Genomic DNA, 14,755 nt, shown 5'->3' with positions numbered 1-14,755 from the left:
CTGAAGACAAACTTTCAAATAAATGTGAAAACTGTACTCGAGAATATAGCAAAACCCTAGATATAACATTATGAAAATTGTGTTCAAATTCACCAGACTGAACAAAGATATTTTTAATGTGTCAATAAATTAAAAATTTTAATTGCTTATACTCAAATCCATCATCTAAAGACAAATATTCAAGCAAAATTAAAAGTCGTCCTCTGGAATACACCAAATATAATAACTGTGTAGGCAGTTAAATCAGCTTGAACTAAGTAAAATTTATTTTTAATAATACTGAACAATGAAGTATATCAACGCCTGCTTGCAGCTAGGGTGTCCATTTAATTATCATTTCATTTCTAGCAAAGCTGCATGGTCATCCACGGTAACTGTTCTTTCGGGAACAGGTACTACCATCATATATAGTTAAAATATGGCTTCCCAGCCATTGACCTTCTTGTGCGAACGCACACGCTATGCCCAAACTCGTACGGGACTTGGTAGATTAATCTGCCACGAGTAATGAGTATGATGGGCAAACATCTATAAGGTGCACTGTGAATGTAGTGGTGTGGACATGTTGGGAATGTGGATCTCACAGGGAGTGTGCAAGGGATAAGTCCCTGCAGACGCACTATCCTCTGTGCCCGCGGTGGCTCAGATGGATAGAGCGTCTGCCATGTAAGCAGGAGATCCTGGGTTCGAGTCCCAGTCGGGGCACACATTTTCAACATGTCCCAAATGAAGTATATCAACGCCTGCTTGCAGCTAGGGTGTCCATTTAATTATCATTTCACTTAACAAATTCTTAATTCTCATTTATTAAGTGTTTCAAGTAAAATGTTTTTCTGTTATCCAATCTAAAACATGTAGATGATAAAAAAATCAGCTTTAACCCAATGAGAAATATTTTTAAAATATTAATTCTACATTTATCTTTATTTCAAACTCAATTAAATTTACCTTAACGTAATACTCAATTAACACATAATAATTTTGGATTCTTTTATTTTTCTTATACACACCTAATTTTTTATAATTTTAATAATTTTTTAAATTCTGCCATTGTTCATTAATTCTAATAAATACCTTTCTCATATGAATAGCATCAAAATTGATGGAGATCAGTTATCCTGGATATTATAATTTTAAAAGTATGATTTTATTGATTTTTTAATTAGAATTCACATTATCCAGGAACATATTAAGAAAAATATTTGGAAACATGTATCTCAGTTTGAAACTGAATATAACGATGAAATTCTTGAAATTGATGACTAAACATTTGAAAGAAATATTTCTTCTAATGTATTTGGAAAACAAAAGATTAGGGAAAAGTTAATCAGAATCCAGTTAATACAGCACTTGGAAATAGATTACAACCAGTATATTTAGAGAACAGTCATAACTTACTTGAATCAAATTTCTGCTTAAATACATGAAAACCAAAAATTACAGAAATAGTGAAAGAAATTTTAAAATTAAGCTACACATTAAAAATAAATTTCATACATTTTCACGGCATTTAAGTTCAATAATGAAGAGAAGACATTGATAAAATGTTCTAAAAATGTAAAAAAAATAGCTTATGGCACATAACAATTTCAATCTTGAGGATCTAACTGAAATTAAATTTAATTATTTATTGTATTACAATTAGCAATAAACATACATAACCTTTTGAAAAGTTCATTTATCATCGGATTAACAGAAAAAATAAAGTACACAAACTTGCATTACTCTTAAAAATAATTATCGAAGATATTTTTTGCATTCCATAAAATGAACATTATGTCCAGCAAATACAGATCTACAAACAATTAATAAATGTAAAAGTCTAACAGCGAATAACGACCAAAAAGGTCAAAAAATTGAATTTCCAATAGAGAGTGACAATATTCCACACACTGAGCACAAAATTAAGGTATCTTTTAATGTTTATACATTTAACGAAAAATAACACGAATATCCACTAAAAATAACTGAATATAAACAAGATAAGCATATTAATCTTTAAAATTTTAAAGAAGAAAATAGTAGTTTCATTTTTGGATAAAAGATATATATCGACTTTTCAATTCGCAACATGAAACACAAGGCATCGAAATTTTCTGTGATATGTATTTACTACATTATAATCATAAGGAAAAGTTAGACAGTTGTATTCCAAATTGTTCAGCTAATAAACCACTAAATGTTGGTTTATCAAACAGAAATTCATGTACAAGTTTCAAAAATTATCAACATGAACTGAAAGTTTCATATACATTTATGATGATTTCGAAAGGTTACTTTTATACCCCCCCCCCCCCCCCCCCCCGCTCCATGAACTGTGGACCTTGCATTTCTGGTGAGGCTTGCATGCCTCAGTGATACAGATAGCAGTACCATGGGCGCAACCACAATGGAGGAATATCTGATGAGAGGCCAGACAACCGTGTGGTTCCTGAAGAGGGCAGCAACCTTCTCAGTAGTTGCAGGGGCAACAGTCTGGATGATTGACTGATCTGACCTTGTAACACTAACCATAACAGCCTTTCTGTGCTGGTACTGCGAACAGCCCAAAGCAAGGGGAAAATACAGCTGCAATTTGTCCTGAGGGCATGCAGCTTTACTGTATGGTTAAATGATGATGGCATCCTCTTGGCTAAAATATTCCAGAGGTAAAATAGTCCCCCATATGGATCTCCGGGCAAGGACTAATCAAGAGGACGTCATTATCAGGAGAAAGAAAACTGGCGTTTTACGGATCGTTGCGCGGAATGTCAGTATGGTGGATTGTGGAGTATGTATGTAGATGTAGATTTAGATGTAGATCCCTTAATCGGGCAGGTAGGTTAGAAAATTTAAAAAGGGAAATGGATAGGTTAAAGTTAGATATAGTGGGAATTAGTGAAGTTCGGTGGAAGGAGGAACAAGACTTCTGTTCAGGTGAATACAGGGTTATAAATGCAAAATCAAATAGGGGTAACGCAGGAGTAGGTATAATAATGAATAAAAAATATGAGTGCGGGTAAGCTACTACAAACAGGATGGTGAACAAATTATTGTGGCCAAGATACACACGAAGCCCACGCCTACCACAGTAGTACAAGTTTATATGCCAACTACCTCTGCAGATGACGAAGAGCTTGATGAAATGTGTGATAAGATAAAAGAAATCATTCACATTGTGAAAGGAGACGAAAATTTAATAGTAATGGGTGACTGGAATTCGATAGTAGGAAAAGGAAGAGAAGAAAACGTAGTAGGTGAATGTGGAACGGGGTTAAGAAACGAAAGAGGAACCTGCGTGGTAGAATTCTGGAAAAAGCATTACTTAATCAGAGCTAACACTTGGTTCAAGAACCATACAAGAAGGTTGTATACATGGAAGAGGCCCACAGATACTCGAAGGTTTCAGATGGATTATATTGCAGTTAACATATTTCTGTGACAACATTCACTTTTGATTTAATTAATGTAGTGGTACTTAGATACATCGATATGTATATATTGCAATGATATTATTGTTACGTGTATTCTTTCCTTTTGTGACTATGATCTTTGACGTACTTGTAACTCTGATTTTTGGACGCATAAGCGGTTATTAGAGAGTCAAGCTTTGGTCGTCATGTTAAAAAGACGCAAATTGTAGTCAGTTTATGAAATGTGAACTTAAACAGTGAGGAAGATATTTTCAAGTATGTTTTATATTGTGATGTTTTGGAACAAGTTACATGATATTGCAACAAAAGTAATAAAAAAGAAGTGTAACTTAAATTCGGACTGCTGATTACTTTTTTACGTCACCATTGTCTTAACTTGCAAAAGTTTAATCTTCAAGAATGTTTTATGAAACACATCTATAAAACTTTTGAATATCGCAGAATAACACCTAGGCCTCTTTGCATCCGAACTTGGAATCATCACTACCTAGATTTTCGAGGATTGAGCCATGTGTTCACAACGAGACCAGCGTGGGAAACACGAAAAGATGAGTGCCTAGTTTAGCCATTATTTCAAGAAATGACTTTATTAACTGTGCTCTAATGACACCTGCCACATAATATAACTTTATTGTTGCCAGAAAATGCAATATTTGGCAGCGTGAGCAACACTACAATCATAATTAATTTTTGACTTTGGTGTGGTAGGGTTGTTGGAGCCTGTAGTAGAGGCGTTATCGTGGAGAAGTATACTGTAGAATTCCGAGAGCGTATGTTCCAAGAAGAGTGGGACCATATATCAGGGGCGTTCAATATGTTGTGCAACACTTTTTCTTTTCATCTTGACCAGTTTTGGGTGAAAAAATGCGGAATTTGTTGTGGACATCGTGGATTATTCCCGCTTCAGCCCCTACAGTTTCATGAAGTTACGATAGGTGGCGGCGCTATACGTAGCCTTCAAAATGGCGTCTGAACATCGTGTACAGTTCTGCCACTGGGCACAAGAGAAATTACGGGCCGATGACAGATTTTTTGCACGCGATCTATTTAGCGACGAAGCGTCATTCACCAACAGCGGTAACGTAAATCGGCATAATATGCACTATTGGGCAACGGAAAATCCACGATGGCTCCGACAAGTGGAACATCAACGACCTTGGCGGGTTAATGTATGGTGCGGCATTATGGGAGGATGGATAATTGGCCCCAATTTTATCGATGGCAATGTAAATGGTGCAATGTATGCTTATTTCCTACGTAATGTTCTACCGATGTTACTACAAGATGTTTCACTGCATGACAGAATGGCGATGTACTTCCAACATGATGGATGTCCGGCAAACAGCTCGCGTGCGGTTGAAGCGGTATTGAATAGCATATCTCATGACAGGTGGATTTGTCGTCGAAGCACCATACCATGGCCCGCACGTTCACCGGATCTTACGTCCCCGGATTTCTTTCTGTGGGGAAAGTTGAAGTACCGTATATTTGCTATCGTGATTCACCGACAACGCCTGACAACATGCATCAGCGCATTGTCAATGAATGTGCGAACATTACGGAAGGCGAACTACTCGCTGTTGAGAGGAATGTCGTTACACTTATTGCCAAATGCATTGAGGTTGATGGACATCATTTTGAGCATTTATTGCATTAATGTGGCATTTACAGATAATCACGCTGTTAAACAGCATGCCTTCTCAGAAATGATAAGTTCACAAAGGTACATGTATCACATTGGAACAACCGAAATAAAATGTACAAACGTACCTACGTTCTGTTCAAATGGGTCAAATGGCTCTGAGCACTATGGGACTTAACATCTGTGGTCATCAGTCCCCTAGAACTTAGAACTACTTAAACCTAACTAACCTAAGGACATCACACACATCCATGCCCGAGGCAGGATTCGAACCTGCGACCGTAGTGGTCACGCGGGTCCAGACTGAAGCGCCTAGAACCGCACGGCCACACCGGCCGGCTCTACGTTCTGTATTTTAAATTAAAAAACCTACCTGTTACCAACTGTTCGTCTAAAATTGTGAGCCATATGTTTGTGACTATTACAGCGCCATCTATCACAAAGCGAAAAAAGTGGTCCAACTAAAACATTCATATTTCTTTACGTAATACACGAATACCTAATAAAAAATGGGGGTTCCTAATTTAAAAAATGCAGTTGACATCCGTTTGACCTATGGCAGCGCCATCTAGCGGGCCAGCCATAGCGTCATCTGGTTTCCCCCTTCAAGCTGGACGAGTGTCGTTCTTTGTAGTTTTTTCGTTTGACGCTTATTTCGTGAGATATTTGGTCCGGTCACCCTGTATATGCCCGCTGGATTCCTCGCCGCTTAACAGCGGAGCATAAAGAGCAACAGGAGGACCATATGTGCAGAACTGCTTGCGCGTTACGAGGCTAATAGTGTCAATTTTTTGTCGAACATTGTTACAAAACGTTATTGGACTGTTCTTCCTCATGCATCCTATAGACCGGATCTTGCACATTGATAATTCCATCTGTTTGTCCCAATGAAGGATGCACTCCGCGGGAAGCAGTACGTTGATGGTGCTGAGGTTATTTATACAGGAAGACAATTGTCTCCGACGTTGACCAGTAGAGTGGTACCATGCGGACATACAGACCCTCCCAATATGGTGGCGTAAGGCAGTCGCATTGAACGAAGATTATTTTGAAAAATAGGGTTTTGTAACCAAAAGAGTGAGGAGTAATATGTTGTATTGGAATCCTGAATAAAACCAACCTGCTTTCAGAAAAAAATGTGTTGTATTAATTACTGAAATCCCCTCTAATTTCTTCCTTTCACATTTACCTCGCGATATTACAATGGTGTATGAATCAGAGTAATACAAGTTCATGTAGGGGCTTGTTCTTCCCAGCCACTATTCACGAAAGGAACAAGAAAGGCGTCAAATGACAGCGCCGCCACAAGTACCCTCCGGCACACGCTGCAGAGTGGCTTGCGGAACATGTTTGTGGATGCTGATTTTATTGTGAAGTAAGCGCCACAAATTTGTCCTGAAGCAGACAGGTAACTGTTGGCCGACCTTGTATTGCCCTATGACGAAAGTTTCCTGTGTCTGTGAACCGTCGCGAAGGTCATGACATGACACTTTGTGGCACTTTCAGCGCTGCCGAGTCAGTGGTCATTGTCTGAGCTGCTTTAAGATGTTTGATGTTTCTACCCTGCTGCGCTCCAGTCATGGACTGTGCGGCTAGTCCCGGCGGAGGTTCGAGTCCTCCCTCGGGCATGGGTGTGTGTGTTCGTCCTTAGGATAATTTAGCTTAAGTTGTGTGTAAGCTTAGGGACTGATGACCTTAGCAGTTAAGTCCCATAAGATTTCACACACATTTGAACATTTTTTTCTACCCTGCTAAACATCATCCAAATGATGTCTTTGTGCCATTACGCGATAGACTTAACTAAATGAATAGTCTCCGCTCACAGTGAATCACGAATAAGACGTTACTGTTCCGATGCCCTACTCTTGGCTGCGCTGGATCCACTCTGGGGTCGCAAGCACGTCATATTGCGGCTAACCGGCCGCTAGCCACATCTCGCCGAAGGTCGACTATCAAGGCCTCAACCCCCCAACGTGCGTCTCGCCACTGGGTTTGTGACATTTGGGACACCGATTGTCAGCAGACATTACTCATCGAACAGGCACTCGTTATTACCGAACCGACCGCGGTACAGTCTGGAACCGCGAGACCGCTACGGTCGCAGGTTCGAATACTGCCTCGGGCATGGATGTGTGCGATGTCGTTAGGTTAGTTAGGTTTAAGTAGTTCTAAGTTCTAGGGGACTGATGACCTCAGCAGTTAAGTCCCATAGTGCTCAGAGCCATTTGAATCATTTTTCGACCGCATCACATCAACTGCTGAAGTGTTCAGTCACCGCAACAATTAACCTACTACAACTTCTGGTCAGCGTAGGTTCCTATTTCCCCATACACACAGCCTTACTGCAATGCTCGAAAGACGAGAATATATCGCCTTTTATACGTCGTTTTGTTAAAGGAGCAGGCGTATATTAGTCAAAACTGTATTTCACAGCCTAACAAAAGAAATGAAGCACCTAGAAGAAACAGTTGGATGTTAGTGTAACACACCATTGGTGGATATGTAAATGATTACAGTTTCAATTTGCCACCAGAGTGCATTAGTGCTGTTTTCCGTTAGTGTAATTATCAGATCTGGTAGCATTTGTAAGGGGGCATGAACAGCATCAGATGCGGTGTGATCACTGTGAGGGAGACAGAGATGCCGTGTAACGTGTGATACAGCATTATCAGCATCATGCAGAGTGTAAAAGTGGCGTCATTGTGGGTCTCCATTTGGCTGGCTGGTCGAACCGTGCATTATCCACATTTGTGGAAAATTAGGATGTGACAGTAGCCCAGTGTTGGACTGCTTGGGGACATGATGACAGGCACACCCGTTGCCAAGGTTCCAGTCTACCACATCCGACCGCCACATTGGAGGATCGCCATATTGTGTGCCAAGCATACCATTACCCCTTCATATTAGCACCTGCAAACTGAGAAGAAGTATTGGTCTCCCTGCAACCTTCTGTGACATTCTGCGCCATTTGTTCAAGACTAGCAACAGCCGGTCTATTTGGGTTGGGTTGGGTTGATTTGGGAGAAGAGACCAAACTGTGAGGTCATTGGTCTCATCAGATTCGGGAAGGGAGTCGGCCGTGCCCTTTAGAAGGAACCATCCCGGCATTTTCCTGAAGCGATTTAGGGAAATCACGGAAAACTTAAATCAGGATGGCCGCACGCGGTATTGAACCGTCGTCCTCCCGAATGCGAGTCCAGTGTGCTAACCACTGCACCACCTCGCTCGGTACCGGTCTATTTATTTTCCCTCCTGTGAGTAGGCTGCAATTATCACCACAACACAAACGGCTGGGTTTGAAGTGGTCCTATGGCTGTGAAGCATGAGCTGCTAATGAATGGGGAGATATTGTGCTGACCGATGAATCTCAGTTCTGGACCACCCCTGATGCCCATCGTTGGCCAGAATGGCGGCGACCTGGAGACTGGTTCCATTATTCAAATTTTTTGGAGAGGCATACAGTGCTACTCCTGACATAATTTCGGAAGCCATCTCGTATGATTTCATGTCACATGGTAATGGTTGAGGGAACACTGAGAGCAAAACAGAATGTCACGAACATTCTATGTCCACGTGTGTTACCTCTCAAGCGACAGTGTCGTGGCGTCATTTTTCAACAGGATAATGTTCGTCCACATATGGCACATGTCTTTATGAACTGTCTGCGTGAGCTGAGGTGCTCACATGGCCAGTAAGGTCCACATATTGTCCCCAACAGAATGGATGTGGAACCAGCTCGGATGTCAACTCTATTCCGGTGCCAATATCCAGGATATCAAGAAAAAGTTACAATAGCGATGGGCCAGCTTGACGCAGCAGAGGATACAACGGCTTTGTGACACCCTTCCCACCGGAACTAGAGGATGCATCCAAGCCATATGGGGTGCAACACAATATTGATAATTGGGTGATACTGCCAAGTATTTTTGTAAATATGACTCGATTTTGGATTCACTGAAAAACATTACATACATTCTAACCAGTGAAGTTTCGTTTCGGTTCCTCCTCGTCCTCTAGGTGCTTCACTTTTTTGGCAGGCAGTTTAAATAGTATTGTATAATGATAGTTGTAAAAGCTCAGAATACATGTAAAAAAAAAAATTCACATGTTCACTCACTCAGAATAATCTCAGGGAACTACAGTCGTCCTTTCTTCTATATGGTGTATCAATACTTACAATACAAGCTTCACAGTGGTTGTTCACATTTTATCTTTATAGTTCTCTGCTTTTCCAATTATTTCAGTTTTTCGCGTAGCAGCATTTCATGAGTCACAAAGTTTTACACACTTCTACCACACTACAGATCTAAGCTCTTCAAGACAAACGATATGAACTCAACACTCTTATGTAATCACATAAACAAACAAGCAAACGCCGTCCGAACAAGCCTTGAAGACCCAACCGTACAAACCGGCCGTCCTGTCATCCTCAGCCCTTAGACGTCACCGCCTGCGCATACGGAGGGGCCAGTGTTCAACACACCGCTCTCCCGGTCGTTGTTAGTTTTCATGATCGGTGTCGCTACTTCTCAGTCTAATAGTTCCTCAGTTACCCTCGCCGCTTGGCAACATCACTCGGCAGAACCGGACGGTGACCCATCCAAGTGCTGGCCAAGCCCGACAGTGCTTAACTTCGGTTACCTGACGGGAACCATTGTTACCACTGTGGCAAGGCCGTTGGCTACATAATCAAATAGCGGCACATAAATCCAGAGCCATCAGATAGATTTAAAATCATAATTTTAGTATGTGTTTCCCATAAAATATATATTTAATTATTCTTTATGTTGCACAAGTACACATCCACAGAAAACAAAATTCCAGCATCCTTCTAAAACCTGACCGCTTTCTGAATAAGAAGCTTTAATTTTTTCTTTAAACACAGTACGTTAAAAGAATATAGCATAATTGAACCAGAATTACGAAAGGAATCTACCGTTGGTTTGTTCAAGGAGCCATCTCGGTGTCGGTCTGAAGTTATTCAAGACGAATTTCAAGCAGGACCAAACTTCAGTCCAGCGTTTTGACCACCAAAACAACTTTGCTCTATTTCAATGAGGCTTTGTTCCACTCGTGGGTACCAAGTGGTGATATTTCGCAGGTATAATGAGACGAGGCGAACTGCCAAATGACCACAAATCGATGTTGTACTGGCTAATTGGATAAATATTGCGTGCTGCGGAGGCTGCTAATTTAATACAACAGAAGGGGCAAAGGGCATGAAATCAGCGGCCGCAGGAGTGGCAGAACAAAGGCTGCCTGCACGTATGCGATTGCCACTGGCAGCGTGGGGCGTGGAAAATCCCCTGCAGGCTTCGATGTGCAAGCTGATGGACGAGAACAACGGTGAGACAAGCGATTGGCTGCAAATAATCCTATTTCTTCTTCACAGCAAGTGGTCTGTATTTCATATACGCAACTCGGGCGTTTCTCGCGTGCAGAAACAGCGGGTGACTGAAAAGTTTTAGACCTACATGCGTGCCCAACATCAGAAAAGAAACGCTTTGGACGGGAGACATTCCGAAACCCACAACATGATAGACGATTACATTTGTTGATTTCTATGTCAAAGAGTTTATACGAAATTCCTATTTATTTGTTCACATCACACAGGTTTTGTTTCATTTCATGAGAGAAGTATTATCAACAGAAGACCAAAAGTCTGTAAATGAGTCCGCGATCAGATACGTTACACTTAAAAAACGGTGGTGTAACCAACTAAACTTGATTACCTGAAGCAAAATACATAACAGGCCTAGTGATACATAAGAAAAATAAAAAATATTTACATTATTAACATCTACGCATTGACTACTGTTTTTACTCTACCCCATTCTTGGAATCAGTTGTTGCAAAGTTTACTGTAAAACTCCCCAGGCTGTTGAGGAAGAAATGGCAATATCGTCAACAGGTCATTCTGTTTTACAACAGATAGACTTTGATGGTCTTTCAAATGAAGCACGGCACGGCATACATCTGCCATGGTTTTTCTTCCTTTGAATAAACTGATATTTGTTCATTCTTCTATTTTAGAGTAAAAGTTTTTAATAGCTATTTGAGATGGATGATCATAACTGTATCTGGAGATGTTACATGTTTTCAATGACAACATTGTTTCAGCAGCATATTTAAAACCAAAGAAGTCAGTTGTATGCATTGTAATTACATGGAATGGGTTTATACTTTTAGCTGACTCTTCAGTCGTGCGTAAATCTTTGACGCATGTCACTTGAACTCCTAAGGCAAACACTGCTTGGCACAAAGACCATGCAACTTGTAGTAATGAATGTTCGAAATACTTGTTTCCATGATTTTACATTTGTAACAAGTTGAAGGACATGTAACAAAGCACCAAGTACTGGAAACGTGTTTTTGGAAAAATGGAACTTAGAACGTTTTCCATTTCCACACTTCAATATGTGTATCAGCTTAGACGGGATTGTCGCAATGAAACTAACTTTCAGCTTTGAATACCGTAGTGCTTCAGTTTGTTCCCTGTAATAGTGATTTTAGTCCCCAGTTGATTAGGCAAAAGGAAAAATATAAAAGATTAGCATTTAACGTGTCATCAGCGATGATGAGAGGCAGACCTCCGATAGGGCTAGGAAAGGAATTTAGATTAGATTAATTATTCATTCGATAGACCCACAAAAGAGGGGATCCTCCTGGGTGTGGAACATTTCAGATAACACATTAGAAAAATGTAATTAGAAAAACTTGAGTTTCATTAATTTTAATGATACTCACTGCCATGATTTTAATGATCCTCACTCAATAAATAGTAAAATTATGTACATGAATTTTAAAAAAAAACTTCTATTATTTACAGGTTTAATACTTACGTCTGCTTTCATTAAATCCGTCATTCACACAGTAGCTAGTCACTTGGCTATTACGATCAAGTGTTGTCAAAAATTAAAGTAAATTATTCATTTCAGTGATCCTCAGTTAAGAACAGTAAAATTATGCACAATATTTAAAATTAAACTTCCACTATTTACAGACTTAAGACTTACATCTGCTTCCCATACATCCATCATTCACACAGTAGGTGCCGTTCCCCACAAGAAAGCACTAAACACTAAATTCCCGTGATTAACAGGGTCCTACAAGATCATACTATTCATTTACTAACAGATGGCGTGTTTGCGGCTAAACCGAGAGCAACTTCATTTTTAAAAATTGGAACCCCCTATTCTTAACTACACATTCGTGTCCTACAAGAAACATGAATAACTTTGAGCTGAAACGTGTCTTCGAATCATCTACGGAACTGAAGCTACAATCATGAATCCACTTACCGAGCCTAAGTCAAAGATTACACCGACTGTACCACCACTACCGAGGGGAAGTGGGTTGTATTTACATAAATACTAGTTCCGAACAAAGAATTACTGACAGTTAGTTCAGCTGAGTTTGTATTCAATCAGTCTTTTGGAATAGATTATGGCGTTTTTATTATGGTCTTTTATTAATCTTTTCTTAGTCAATTCCACTGTTTTCTGTATGAGAGCTGTTGCTGTCAGGTATTAGTGTGTGAAACGGATTATTCTGTTGAAAAATAAACTGAAATTATTTTAATGCATGGTGAATCAGGAAAAAATATCACAAATGATGTCACTCTTTATGGTAAAGGTTTATCGCCAAAAATGTCGTCTATGTGTTCAATTTTAAAACAATGTCAAAGAGTTTACAATAAACGTAAGCACAAAAACAGATAAAATGGCTCGTAAACAACAGTAACTGGGGTAAGTCGTTACTTACAATTGTTGCAAACCGTCACATCCGTTCTAGAAGTTTTGCTGGTGATTCCTGAATATCACAGAGCAGTACTCTCAGAAAATTTTGACGTCACAGACTCCATGTCTATCATATTTCGATACATTAGAAAGTATTAGGCGATGGTTTTCATAACCGCCTTACATTTGGTCAGTAGACTTGTGAACTAACAGAAATAAATCCAGATTTGATCGCAAATTATTGTTTTCGGTAGAATCCTTCGTATTTAGTTCAACAGACAGCATTTGCATTGCTAGAACCTGAAATATCTGCACTGGTTGTTTGAAGACAATCAGTCTCCTAAGTCAGTTAACATTTGTTGTGGAATAATGGGCTACAGACGCGTTGGTCCTTTTTTTGTGGGGGCATTTTGGATGGACAAACGTATGCAAACTTTCTGGAGGACGATTTATTATTATTGCTTGAAGACCTTCAAGAACACAGATTTATGTGGTTTGGGTGTGATAATTGCCCAGCAATTAATTCGTGAAAAGCACCGAAGATATTAGATCACAATTACAATAGTCGAGAGAGGTGGTCGAAAGAAGTGGTGCAACAAATTTGCCTGCTAGATATCACTAGGTTATACATTTCCAGACTTCTTCCTTAGGGTTTCTTAAAAGAGAAATGTGAACAACTTGTGCATGTATGAGTGATCGTATTACAAACAGTTCCAACGACATTTACGAGGAAATATTATTTCGTTGAGGAATATCTTCCAGAAAGTGTCAACTCTATGTGTAAATTCATGCTCCTAACGTCAATTCCGTGTCTCAACCGAAAAAAGTTTCAATTACTTATTACCGCTGAACACGAATATTATTTTAAAAATTTGTTTTTGCTCCTCTAGCGGCGTGCCACAGTACTATGGTAGGGGTATTTTACTATTTCCATGCGACATGGACTGCAGACACATACCTGCAAAAAAAACGTAACTATATTTTTCCGAAGTGACGATTAACACTCTATGACTATTCCTAGTAAGCAGTTGAACATGTACAACTAACTGCTGTAGAGTTGATAAATAAATAATTATTGCGTCTCCCTGCCTGCAGCAGCAACAAGTGACTCGATCTATGACCTTCCCCGTATAATGGATACGTGAATCAAGACAGAAACATACCAGTTCGGGGTGGCCCTCCACAAGGCTGGTGCTGCCTCAAATTTGTTCTCACATCTAATTATTGTGATCTACCTGCCAGATGCATTTGGTGTTGGGGCAACTATCAGTTACAATCCTGTACAGCCACACATTCAGAGGCCAATGTACGCAAACTGTGATAGCGATCATTCAGCTACCAACAGCGGCTGACCCGAGTTCCAACAAGCCCTTCGCATATATATGGGTCAGGGGCGGACTGTCTGAGAAGAGTAGGAGCAATCCACCAAACCTCCAATAGTACCGACATGTCTTTGACACAAAGACATGTCCTTCATGCCAGAATGCCACAATGCCAGCCTCCAGCTTGGACATCATCTACCTCCACTTCAATCCCATGGGGCCGCCAACCAGTTGCAACTCAGGCAAATGTCCAAACCCCCATGGACATCTTAGGACTTTTCACAAGTGTGAAAGACTTCATTACTTCTATGCCACAATGGGTCATCAAGGATACTCTACAAAAATTCAAGAACGCACCAAACACCCTAATGAAACTCTTGATGCTCTTCAAGGGAGCCATATCTCTGTCCCCAGTCGTGGCCTTGTAGTCGTTCGGACCAGAGACCTCCCTCCCTATGCGTTTTTAACACATGAAATTTTTCGTCAATAACTGGAACTGGAAGAATTTGTACATTAGTATCGTATCGACATTCTCCTAGTTACTGAAACACATTTCTGTCCAACTCGGACATATGAACTAAAAAACATGACAAACTACATGATGGACTGGGCACACGGCCATGGGGGTGGAACAGCCAT

The 14,755-nt window shown here is 40.1% G+C and overlaps 1 non-coding gene across 1 annotated transcript; it reads left to right on the top strand.

Annotated features, from left to right (window-relative positions):
- Positions 1 to 630: 630 nt before the first annotated feature.
- Positions 631 to 705, top strand: Trnat-ugu. Its single transcript has one exon. It is a non-coding gene; the product is annotated as a tRNA-Thr (tRNA).
- Positions 706 to 14,755: the final 14,050 nt, after the last annotated feature.

Source organism: Schistocerca americana, chromosome X, assembly GCF_021461395.2.
Source record: "Schistocerca americana isolate TAMUIC-IGC-003095 chromosome X, iqSchAmer2.1, whole genome shotgun sequence".
Lineage (NCBI taxonomy): Eukaryota > Metazoa > Arthropoda > Insecta > Orthoptera > Acrididae > Schistocerca > Schistocerca americana.
This window is presented reverse-complemented; position numbering and strand designations above follow the sequence as displayed.